Here is a 9410-nt window from a genome sequence, read left to right as displayed (position 1 = left end):
CTGGGAAAACTTATTGACTGGAGTATAAGCCTAGGGTGGAAAATGCAGCAGCTACCGGTAAAAGTCAAAAATAAAAATAGATACAAATAAAAGTAAAATTAATTGAGACATCAGTAGGTTGTGTTTTTGAATATCCATATTGAATTAGGAACCCCACATAATGCTCCATACAGTTCATTATGGCGCCATAAGGTGCTCCATGTTAAAATATGCCCCATATAATGCTCCATACAGTTCTTTATGGCCACATAAGATTCTCTATATACAAATATGCCTCATATAATGCTCCATGCAGTTCTTTATGGCTCCATAGATGCCCCATATAATGCTCCATACAGTTATTTATGGCCCCATAGATGCTCCATATAACATTGTGCCACATGTAATGCTGCTGCATTAAAAAAAAATGACATACTCACCTCTCGTCGCTGCCCACTGCTCCTCAGCGTCCCGTCTCTCCGCAGTGACTGTTCAGGCAGAGGGCGGCGCGCACACTAATATGTCATCGTGCCCTCTGACCTGAACAGTCACTGCAGAGGACGCGGAAGACGGAGCATTGGTAGAATGAGAAAAGGTGAATATGAAAGACGACTGAGGGGCGATCTAATAACCATGTATAAGTATATAAGGGGACAATATAAATATCTCGCTGAGGATCTGTTTATACCAAGGAAGGTGATGGGCACAAGGGGGCATTCTTTGCGTCTGGAGGAGAGAAGGTTTTTCCACCAACATAGAAGAGGATTCTTTACTGTTAGGGCAGTGAGAATATGGAATTGCTTGCCTGAGGAGGTGGTGATGGCGAACTCAGTGGAGGGGTTCAAGAGAGGCCTGGATGTCTTCCTGGAGCAGAACAATATTGTATCATACAATTATTAGGTTCTGTAGAAGGACGTAGATCTGGGGATTTATTATGATGGAATATAGGCTGAACTGGATGGACAAATGTATTTTTTCGGCCTTACTAACTATGTTACTATGTTACTATGTTACCTGCTCCTGGCGCGGTCCCTGCATGTCCCACGGTCTCCGGGCGCGGCAGCTTCCTGTAGTGAGCGGTCACATGGTACCGCTCATTACAGTAATGAATATGCGGCTCCTCCTCTATGGGAGTGGAGTCCATATTCATTACTTTAATGAGCTGTACTAGTGACCGCTGAAGAAGCTGCCGCGCCCGAAGACCGTCGGACATGCAGGGACCGCGTCAGGAGCGCCGGGAGCAGGTGAGTATTTGACAGTCGTCGCTCCTCCTCACCCTCCGACCATGACTCGAGTATAAGCTGAGAGGGGCACTTTCAGCCCATTTTTTGGGGCTGAAAATCTCAGCTTATACTCGAGTATATACGGCAGTTACCTTGTGTGTGTACCTCTAACTATAGAGTAAGCTCGGTTCAGTTCCCGTATTTATGTAGTAACTCTAGTTTTGTTCCTGTGTCTATGCAATAAACTTGGTTCTTTTTTCATCTGAATGGTTCTAATATCTATGTGCTAAGTTCCCTTCTATTCCTTTCTCTATTTAATAACCTCAAGTCTATTCCGATACCTATATTGTAAACTCAGTTCTATTCCTTCTCATAGCTATGTTCTAAGCTCACTTTATTCCATATATGTCTAAGCTCTGTCCCCATATCTATGTAGTAAGCTTGGTTCTGTTCTCATATCTTTGTAGTAAGCACAGTTTTATTCCCATATCTATCCAATAAGCTTGGTCTTTGTTGTGCTCCCATATCTATCCAGTAAGCTGTTCCCATTAATGTAGTAAGCTAGGACCTGTTCCTGTATCAATGTAGTAAGGTTGGTTCTGTTCCCATATCTAAGGGGTAAAGTTTTTCCTTGTGGAGAGTGACAAGCCTTATTCACCGTGCAATGCTACTCTGGGAAATAAAATATGCAAATTGTCTCTTCAGGCAGACAGAGCACCTTAAAGTGAACCTGTCAGCAGGATTTTGCTAAGTAACCTACAGACACTAACGTTGGCACTGTTAAACTGATTAAAATGATAGCTGGACTGAAGAAATCTGTCTTGTGGTTCTTGTGTAATCAGTTTTCAGTTAATGGGATGCCCATGCTCTGGGGCGGATCTGTAGGCAGAGCCTTATCTTCCTGCTTTAAGCCAGAGAAACCAAGGAAAGACCTGCCCACAGGCTGCCCCGAAGCACAAACATGTTCCTCATCATAGACAGACTGTTTCTGTAGGTAATTTGAATATCTATGTAGAAGGCTCAATTCTAGAATAGCAGAAACTACCAAAGGGGAGAGTAACTTAATATTACTATAGACTCTAAAAATTCTTGCTGAATGGAAAGATATAATTACAGAATACATCTGACCAACTGCAGTTTGGCTCATAAATCCCCCATGCCAGAAGCTTGAGACTTATTGCAGTAAATACATTGCCCCAATGTGGCGCGTTGTAATTGTTGCTGCCAAGGATATTGTCTGTGTGTCAGTGAAGACCCCAAAGTTTTGTGTCCAAGTGACTGTAACTCAAAAATGGTATGTCTCTGAATTGTAACCACGATGCTGCCTGACATTCTCCTTGCACGATTTCATTATTTATCGTCACTGATACCCTTTGGTTTTCTAAGCCCTGAGGTCATCTTACAGTACTATTGTAACGCTGGTTGTTGTGAATTCTGTTTGTGGGCTCCCCCGGTGGTGTTTTATGGTATTGCCACTTATTTGCCTTCTTCTATCCTTGATCACCTGTTGACACCCATTAGGGGAGTTTCCTATTTAAGGCTGCTTGGCTGCTGGTCCGATGCCGGCCAACAATGTATCAGTAGCATTCTGTTGCATTCTCCTGCCTCAAGTTCCAGTTCAGCTAAGTTGAATTTTGTTCCTAGTTAATGTTATTTTTTGTCCAGCTATCTGCAATGTGACTCTCTGCAGCTGGAAGCTCTCGTGGACTGAAATTGCCACTCCAGTGGCATGAGTTGTCACTGGAGTTTTAAAGTAATTTCAGGATGGTGTTTTTGAGTAGTGTTTTGAAGTTGACCGTGAAGTAACTCTTTCCTGTACTTCTGCTATCTAGTAAGCGGACCTCACTGTGCTAAATCTGCTGTTCATCCTACGTATGTCTTTTCCTCTTGACTCACCGTCAATATTTGTGGGGGCCTGCTATCTCCTTTTGGGGTTCATCTCTGGAGGTAAGGCAGGCCTGTATATTCCTCTGATAGGGGTAGTTAGATCTCCGGCTGGCGCGTGGTGTCTAGGGCATCGTAGGAAACACTCCCCGGCTACTTCCAGTGTTGTGTCGGGTTCAGGTCACGGTCACTTTAGTTTCCATCACCCGAGAGCTAGTCCGTTTGTTATTTTTGATTTCCCTGCCATTGGGAAAATCATAACAGTTTGGCCGGCCCGTGTGTTAAAACTATGCACTAAAGCAGGAAAGGATATGAAAAGGTTTTTTTTTTTCCTTCTGTGTTTGGAAAGTGCACCTTAGTGCTTATTTGTACTCCTTGCTTAAACTGCAGTCTTCAGCCTTTTTTTTTTTTTTCCTCTCCTCTTAATCTTTGAATGGCTTTGGTTACACCTGTTTGAATCATGGATCCACAGAGTTTGGTTGCAGGTCTGAATAACCTGGCTTCAAAGGTCCAGAACTTACAAGATTTTGTTATACGTGCTCCAATGTCTGAACCTGAGATCCCTATGCCTGAATTTTTTACCGGAGACAGATCCCGTTTTTTGAATTTCAGAGAGAATTGTAAATTGTTTTTGTCTCTGAAATCTCACTCTGCTGGTGATCCTGCGCAACAGGTTAAAATTGTTATTTCTCTGTTGCGGGGTGACCCACAAAGTTGGGCATTTGCATTGTCGCCAGGGGATCCTGCGTTATTAAATGTAGATGCGTTTTTTCTGGCTTTGGGGTTGCTTTATGAAGAACCTAATTTAGAGATTTTGGCTGAGAAAGCCTTGATAGCTCTTTCCCAAGGGCAAGATGAAGCTGAGATATACTGCCAGAAATTTCGTAAATGGTCGGTACTTACTAAATGGAATGAGTACGCTCTAGCAGCTAATTTCAGAGAAGGTCTCTCTGATGCCGTGAAGGATGTCATGGTGGGGTTCCCTGTGCCTACAGGTCTGAATGATGCCATGAAATTGGCTATCCAGATTGATCGGCGTTTACGGGAGCGCAAATCTGTGCACCATATGGCGGTATCTTCTGAGCAAAAATCTGTGCACCATATGGCGGTATCTTTTGAGCAAAAACCTGTGCACCATATGGCGGTATCTTCTGAGCAAAAACCTGTGCACCATATGGCGGTATCTTCTGAGCAAAAACCTGTGCATTATTTGGCGGTGACCTCTGAAAAGGCACCAGAGCATATGCAATGCGATAGTGTATTGTCTAGAGGCGAACGACAGAATTACAGGCGCAAAAATGGGTTGTGCTTCTATTGTGGAGATCCAGCTCATGTTATATCAGCATGCTCTAAACGCATAAAGAAGGTTGATAAAAAGGTTGATAAATCTTTTTCTATGGGTACCTTGCAGTCTAAATTTCTTTTGTCCGTGACATTGATTTGTACTTTATCATCTGTTACTGTGGATGCTTATGTGGATTCTGGCGCCGCTCTGAGTCTCATGGATTGGTCCTTTGCCAAGCGTTGTGGGTTTGATTTAGAGCCTCTGGAGGTTTCTATTCCCTTAAAGGGTATTGATTCTACACCTTTGGCTAGCAATAAACCACAATATTGGACACAAGTGACTATGCATCTTTCCCCAGACCATCAGGAGATTATTCGTTTCCTTGTGTTATATAATCTACATGACGTATTAGTACTTGGATTACCATGGTTACAAATTCATAATCCAGTCTTGGACTGGAGATCAATGTCTGTGCTGAGCTGGGGATGTCGGGGGATTCATGGGGATGCACCTTTGGTTCCCATTTCTTCATCTACTCCCTCTGAGATCCCAGCATTTCTGTCAGATTTTTATGATGTCTTTCAGGAGCCTAAAACTGATTCTCTCCCCCCTCACAGAGAGTGTGACTGCGCTATTGAGTTGATTCCCGGTAGTAAATTTCCTAAGGGTCGCTTGTTTAATTTGTCTGTACCTGAACATACTGCTATGCGGGAGTATATCAGAGAATCTTTAGAAAAGGGTCATATTCGCCCCTCTTTGTCTCCATTGGGGGCAGGGTTTTTCTTTGTGGGTAAAAAGGATGGTTCATTGAGACCTTGTATCGACTATCGACTTCTGAATAAGATTACTGTTAAATACCAGTACCCGTTACCTTTACTGACTGATCTTTTTGCTCGCATAAAGGGGGCGAAGTGGTTCACTAAGATCGATCTACGTGGTGCGTATAATTTGGTGCGGATTAAGCAGGGGGATGAGTGGAAGACCGCATTTAATACGCCTGAAGGCCATTTTGAGTATTTGGTAATGCCTTTCGGTCTCGCGAATGCCCCTTCCGTTTTTCAGTCCTTTATGCACGATATTTTCCGTGAATATCTGGATAAATTTATGATTGTGTATTTGGATGATATTTTGATTTTTTCGGAGGACTGGGAATCTCATGTTCAACAGGTCAGGAGAGTTTTTCAGGTTTTACGAGCTAATTCTCTATTTGTGAAGGGCTCAAAGTGTATTTTTGGGGTTCAGAGAATTTCCTTTCTGGGATATATTTTTTCCCCTTCATCTATGGAGATGGACCCTGTTAAGGTTCAGGCTATTTGTGATTGGATACAACCTACTTCTCTAAAGAGTCTTCAGAAATTCTTGGGATTTGCTAATTTCTATCGCCGATTCATAGCGGGTTTTTCTGCCATTGCTAAACCTTTGACTGATTTGACCAAGAAGGGTGCTGATGTTGCTAATTGGTCCTCTGCGGCTGTGGAGGCCTTTCGGGAGCTTAAGCGCCGCTTTTCTTCTGCTCCTGTGTTGCGCCAGCCTGATGTTTCGCTCCCGTTCCAGGTTGAAGTAGATGCTTCCGAGATCGGAGCAGGTGCAGTTTTGTCGCAGAAAGGTCCTGACTGCTCAGTGATGAGACCATGTGCGTTTTTCTCTCGAAAGTTTTCGCCCGCTGAGCGAAATTATGATGTTGGAAATCGGGAGCTCTTGGCCATGAAGTGGGCATTTGAGGAGTGGCGTCATTGGCTTGAGGGTGCTAGACACCAGGTGGTGGTCTTGACTGACCACAAAAATCTAATTTATCTTGAGTCAGCCAGGCGTCTGAATCCTAGACAGGCGCGCTGGTCGTTGTTTTTCTCTCGATTTAACTTTGTGGTCTCATATCTGCCTGGGTCTAAGAATGTGAGGGCGGATGCCCTCTCTAGGAGTTTTGAGCCTGACTCGCCTGGTGATTCCGAACCTACTGGCATCCTGAAGGATGGGGTGATATTGTCAGCTGTCTCCCCAGACCTGCGGCGCTCTTTGCAGGAGTTTCAGGTGGATAGGCCTGATCGCTGTCCGCCTGGTAGACTGTTTGTCCCTGATGACTGGACCAGTAGAGTTATTTCGGAGGTTCACTCTTCCGCGTTGGCAGGTCATCCTGGAATTTTTGGCACCAGGGATCTGGTGTCTAGGTCCTTCTGGTGGCCTTCCTTGTCTCGAGATGTACGTATTTTTGTGCAGTCTTGTGATGTTTGTGCTCGGGCTAAGCCCTGCTGTTCCCGGGCCAGCGGGTTGTTGTTGCCCTTGCCTATTCCTAAGAGGCCTTGGACGCACATCTCTATGGACTTTATTTCTGACCTTCCTGTTTCTCGTAGGATGTCCGTCATCTGGGTGGTGTGTGACCGTTTTTCCAAGATGGTTCACTTGGTACCTTTGCCCAAATTGCCCTCCTCCTCTGAGCTGGTCCCTCTATTTTTTCAGAATGTTGTGCGTTTGCATGGTATTCCTGAGAATATAGTGTCTGACAGGGGTACTCAGTTTGTGTCTAGATTTTGGCGGGCGTTCTGTGCCAGGATGGGCATCGACTTGTCTTTTTCGTCTGCATTCCATCCTCAGACTAATGGCCAGACTGAGCGTACTAATCAGACCTTGGAGACTTACTTGAGGTGTTTTGTGTCCGCTAATCAGGACGATTGGCTTGATTTTTTGCCATTGGCAGAGTTTGCCCTTAACAATCGGGCCAGTTCTGCCACTTTGGTTTCTCCATTTTTTTGTAATTCAGGGTTTCACCCTTGCTTTTCGTCCGGTCAATTGGAGTCTTCGGATTGTCCTGGAGTAGATGCTGTGGTTGATAGAATGCATCAGATTTGGGGACAGGTTGTGGACAATCTGAAGTTGTCCCAGGAGAAGACTCAACAGTTCACTAATCGTCATCGGCGTGTCGGTCCTCGTCTTTGTGTTGGGGACCTGGTTTGGTTGTCTTCTCGATTTGTTCCTATGAAGGTCTCGTCTCCTAAGTTTAAGCCTCGGTTTATCGGCCCTTATAGGATTCTGGAGGTTCTCAATCCTGTGTCCTTTCGTTTGGACCTCCCAGCATCTTTTACTATTCATAATGTTTTTCATCGGTCATTATTGCGGAGGTATGAGGTGCCGGTTGTTCCGTCTGCTGATCCTCCTGCTCCTGTGCTGGTTGAGGGTGAGTTGGAGTATGTGGTAGAAAAGATCTTGGACTCCCGTGTTTCCAGACGGAAACTTCAGTATCTGGTTAAGTGGAAAGGCTATGGTCAGGAGGATAATTCTTGGGTGACAGCATCTGATGTTCATGCTCCTGATTTGGTTCGTGCATTCCATAGTGCTCATCCAGATCGCCCTGGTGGTTCTGGTGAGGGTTCGGTGCCCCCTCCTTAAGGGGGGGGTACTGTTGTGAATTCTGTTTGTGGGCTCCCCCGGTGGTGTTTTATGGTATTGCCACTTATTTGCCTTCTTCTATCCTTGATCACCTGTTGACACCCATTAGGGGAGTTTCCTATTTAAGGCTGCTTGGCTGCTGGTCCGATGCCGGCCAACAATGTATCAGTAGCATTCTGTTGCATTCTCCTGCCTCAAGTTCCAGTTCAGCTAAGTTGAATTTTGTTCCTAGTTAATGTTATTTTTTGTCCAGCTATCTGCAATGTGACTCTCTGCAGCTGGAAGCTCTCGTGGACTGAAATTGCCACTCCAGTGGCATGAGTTGTCACTGGAGTTTTAAAGTAATTTCAGGATGGTGTTTTAGAGTAGTGTTTTGAAGTTGACCGTGAAGTAACTCTTTCCTGTACTTCTGCTATCTAGTAAGCGGACCTCACTGTGCTAAATCTGCTGTTCATCCTACGTATGTCTTTTCCTCTTGACTCACCGTCAATATTTGTGGGGGCCTGCTATCTCCTTTTGGGGTTCATCTCTGGAGGTAAGGCAGGCCTGTATATTCCTCTGATAGGGGTAGTTAGATCTCCGGCTGGCGCGTGGTGTCTAGGGCATCGTAGGAAACACTCCCCGGCTACTTCCAGTGTTGTGTCAGGTTCAGGTCACGGTCACTTTAGTTTCCATCACCCGAGAGCTAGTCCGTTTGTTATTTTTGATTTCCCTGCCATTGGGAAAATCATAACAGCTGGTGTCTCTGCACTGTCTTCCCCCGGCAGAGATGCCGATGCTCTCACCGCCACAGCCCTGCACCTCCCCGTCCTTCTCTGCTGTCCCTGTCATGTCTCTGGCGTTTCTACTCTCTGACTCCCCTCCCCAGCAGAAACGCCGACATACTCACCATCGCTGTCCCGCGCCCTGTCCTTGTCCTTCTGCAGCTGCGAAGGTTCTGCGCACTGCTCGCAGATCCTCGGGCACTGTTCTTAGGGCACGCTCATGGTCCCAGCATCTTAAAGGGACAGGGCACACCATCCTAAATGTACCCAGACCTATTATTTAAGGCACCTTCACCCTGTGGGAGGTGCCTGTGCAACATTGTAAGTTTGTTACTAACACTCTTGTTAGTTCTCAGGTCCCAGTGCTCATATTCCTGTATACCTCCTGTCTATTAGCCGTGCCCACATGCCTGTCTATCAGCCGTGTCCACTGTTGTGAATTCCGTTCTCGAACTCCCTCCTGTGGTCATGAATGGTACTTCGGCGAGTTCTGTCCGTAGACTCCCTCTGGTGGCTGTGAGTGGAACTGCTGGTTCTGAGGTTGCTTCCTCAGCTGCCCTCGTTTGCGGCTAGGCTGGCTTCTCTATTTAACTCCACTCAGATCGTTACTCCATGCCAGCTGTCAATGTATCAGTACTGGTTCAGATCTCTCTTGGATCTTTCTGATGACCTGTCTACTCCAGCAGAAGCTAAGTCCCTGCTAGTTCATTTGTTGTTAATTTTGTACTGAATATATTTGTTAGTACTTGCTAAGTTCTAGTCCAGCTAGCTTATATGATATTGCCTTGCTAGCTGGAAGCTCTGGGGTGCAGAGTGGCACCTCCGCACCGTGAGTCGGTGCGGGGGTCTTTTTGCACACTCTGCGTGGCTTTTTGTAGTTTTTTGTGCTGACCG

This window comes from Ranitomeya variabilis, chromosome 5 (assembly GCF_051348905.1).
Source record: "Ranitomeya variabilis isolate aRanVar5 chromosome 5, aRanVar5.hap1, whole genome shotgun sequence".
NCBI classification, from domain to species: domain Eukaryota; kingdom Metazoa; phylum Chordata; class Amphibia; order Anura; family Dendrobatidae; genus Ranitomeya; species Ranitomeya variabilis.
This window is presented reverse-complemented; position numbering follows the sequence as displayed.